Source organism: Hylobates moloch, unplaced genomic scaffold (assembly GCF_009828535.3).
Source record: "Hylobates moloch isolate HMO894 unplaced genomic scaffold, HMol_V3 SCAFFOLD_6, whole genome shotgun sequence".
Classification (NCBI taxonomy): domain Eukaryota; kingdom Metazoa; phylum Chordata; class Mammalia; order Primates; family Hylobatidae; genus Hylobates; species Hylobates moloch.
The window spans coordinates 88,664,367-88,667,992 of record NW_026652281.1 but is presented as its reverse complement, the minus strand read 5'-3'; the positions used below and the strand labels follow the sequence as shown (position 1 = coordinate 88,667,992).

General features: G+C 38.6%; 1 pseudogene; it reads left to right on the top strand.

Annotated features, from left to right (window-relative positions):
- Nucleotides 1-1,232: 1,232 nt before the first annotated feature.
- On the top strand, nucleotides 1,233-2,122 carry LOC116470432 (mitochondrial carrier homolog 2-like; annotated as a pseudogene).
- The last annotated feature ends 1,504 nt before the right edge of the window (nucleotides 2,123-3,626 follow it).

The window sequence follows — 3,626 nt, the reverse complement described above, 5'->3', positions numbered from 1 at the left end:
ATCATGAGTACCCTGAAGCATTCAGCACTGAAGATCCCAAAAGCTCTTGTTGCTGCTGTAGACACCCACAGCTCTGGCTGCTGAGGAGTCCTGCAATCTTCATCAACACTGACCTTAGCTGACAGAGCTGCACAGACTATGTTTCTATGCCTTTACCAGACACAGTACTGCTGCACTCACTGAGCTAGAGCCCTTATACCCACCTATAAGTGAAGGTCTGCTACTAAAACCAGTCAACAAAGTCCGGAGGAGGTGATAGCCCCATTAAATGTGTAGATATCAATGCAAAGCAACAAGAAACACACAAAAAAATGAAGGCAACATGTCACCACCAAATGAACATAATACTTTTTCAGTAACTAACCCCTCCAAAATAGAGATACACAAATTGCTTGACAGAGAATTCAAAATAATTGTTTTAAGGAAGCTCAGTATGCTACAAGAGAACACAGGTCAACAAAATCAGAAAAACAGTAACTTAACAAAATGACAGTTTAAGAAAGAGGTAGAAATCATAAAAAAGAAACAGAACATCAACAGCAAACTTGATCAAGCAGAGGAAAGAATCTGTGCACTCAAAGGCAGATCATTTGAAAATATCCAGTCAGGGGAGGAAAAAGGAAAAAGAATGAAAATGAATCAAAAAGTCTCTAAGATTTATGGGACACCATCAAGGGAGCTAACATTCGCATTATAAAATCAAGAAGAAGAAGAGATTGAGAAAGAGGCAGAAAGTTTATTTAAATAAGTAATGGGACCAGGCATGGTGGCTCATGCCTGTAATCCCAGGACTTTGGGAGGCCAATTTGGGAAGATTGCTTAAGCCCAGGAGTTTGAGACCAGCCTGGGCAACACAGCAAGATCTCATCTCTAAAAAAATAAAAATAATAAATTGGCCAGGCATGTTGGTGCATGTCTGTAGTCCCAGCTACTCAGGAGGCTGAGGTTGGGAGGACCAATTGAGCCTGGGAGGTTCAGTCTGCAGTGAGCCATGATCACACCACTGCACTCCAGCCTGAGCAACAGAGCAAGACCCTGATCCTATCTCAAAACAACAACAATAACAACGAATAAATAATGGCTGAAAACTCCCCATATCTGGGGAGAGATATAGACATTCAGATACATGAATCTGAAAGATTTCCAACCAAGTTCAGTCCAAAGAAGACTTCATCAAGATTCATTATAGTCAAACTGTTAAAAGTCAAAGAGACTCATTTGAAGGTGACATTATGGCAGATGTAGCCAGTCAGGTGCTTCTGGGCTCTGGTCTCACCATCCAGTCTCAGTTGCTTATATATGTGAAAGCGCTCATCCAAGTGGGAGATGAGCCTGGTTTTCCAACAATAAGACAACATATTTTTGGGTGGCATGTCAGCTTCCTGATGTCTTTAGCTGTGCTTAGCATATTATGAGCATCAATTGGAGGCCTTAGCACATTGTAAGCATCAACTCCAAGGCTGTGTTCAGGAGTCCTTAGAAATATGATTCACAGTAAAGTTTTACAGCATTACCAGGAATGTGACAAGATTGAGGAGTTAGGACCTGGTAATGTGCAGAAAGAAGTCTCATCTTCCTTTGACCAAGTTATCAAGAAGGCAATTTGAGAGATAATCACTCATTTTGCTGCTGTCCTCACAAATCCCTTCCATATTATCACCGAGGTACAATTCATTGGCAGAGAACCGAAGTACTGCAGACTTTGTGACTCCATAGCAACCATCTATTAGGGAGAGGGCATCCTAGGATTTTTCATGGGTCTTGTGCCTCAGCTCCAAGGTGACATCATTTCTTTGTGGCTCTGTAACTCACTGGCTTACCTCATCAATATCTATGTACTGAACAGTGGGGATTCCACCATGAATGAAATAAAGAATTATTCCCAAGTTGTTACAGAAACTTTTGCCAGTATGTTGAGCTAATCTCTTGTGTTTGTCTCTAATTTTATGTCTGTCGACAGCCGAAGGCTTGCTGGTGAAGCCCCTCCTTATTGCCCAATGTATACTTCTTGCATAGATTGTTGGTGCATGCTACAGTACAGGAAAATATGAGCTGAGGAAATAGCTTGCTCTTCTGGAAGGTCCCCTATGGGAAGACTTATTATTGTGACCTGAGAATGTAATTTGAATATGTGGGACAGGGACAGTGATATTTCTATAGTCCCAGATGCACAGAATTATGGGAGGGAGTGTTGATTTCTGTACAATGTGGCATGCATTTAAAATAATCACTTAATATCGGGGAAGAATCAAAGACAGAGAAGTTTGAAAGCAGTAAGAGGAAAGATGTGCATATAAGTAGACTCCTTATATGACAGCCATAGAAAGCTGTCAGTGGGTTTCTCAGCAGAAACTTTGTAGGCCAGGAGGTAATGGAATGATATTTTTAAAGTGCTGAAAGGAAAAACTGCCAACCGAAATACTTTAGCTGGCAAAGCTGTCTTTCAGAAATGAAGGAGAGGTAAAGAGTTTCCCAGACAAATAAAAGCTGAGGGAATTCATCACTACTATACCTGCCTACCAGAAATGCTTAAGGGACTTCTTCAAGCTCAAATGAAAGGATGCTAATTAGTAACATGAAAACATGAACGTATGAAACTCACCATTAAAAATAAGTGTACAGTCAAATTCAGAATACTTAATACATTCAAATTCAGAATACTTAACTCCAGTATAAAGATTACAAAGACGAAACTATTAAAAATAACTACAGCTACAAGAATTTGTTAATGGATACATGATATAATAAGATGTAAATTGTGACATTATAAACATCAAATGTGTGTGTGGGGTGAAGGTGTAGAGTTTTTGTATGCAATCAAAGTTAAGTTGTTATCAGCTTACAATAGACTGTTATAACCATAGTTGTTTAATGTAAGTTTCACGGTAACCACAAAGCAAAAACCTATAGTAGATACATGAAAGATAAAAGAATCAAAACATCTCACTATGGAAAATCATCAAATCACATAGCAAGAGAGGAAGAAAGGAACAAAGAATCAACAAGGCAGCCAGAAAACAATGAACAAATGGTAACAATAAGTCCTTACCTCTCAATAATTACCTCGAATGTAAATGAATTAAATCTCCAATAAAAAGACATAGAGTGGCTGAGGGGATTAAAACAACAAGATCCAATATGCTGCCTACAAGAGACTCATTTCAGCTTCAAGGACACATATAGATTGAAAGTGAAGGAATGGAAAAAGGTACTCCATGCAATTGGAAACCAAAAGAGAGTAGGGATATCTATACTCATGTCAGACAAAATGACTAAGCCAAAAACTGTAAAAGGAGACAACAAAAGTCATTGTATAACGACTTATATATAACTGTAAAGGGGTCAATGCATTAAGAGGATGTAACAATTGTAAATATACATGCATTCAACACTGGAGCTCCCACGTATAGAAAGCAAATATTAATTAATCTGAAGGGAGAAGTAGCAACACAATAATAGTAGGGGAGTTCAATATCCCACTTTTATATATATATATATATAATTTTTCTATAAGTTATTGAGGTACAGGTGGTATTTGGTTACATGAGTACATTCTTTAGTGGTGATTTGTGAGATTTTGGTGCACCTATCATCTGAGCAGTATACACTGCCCCACATTTGTAGCC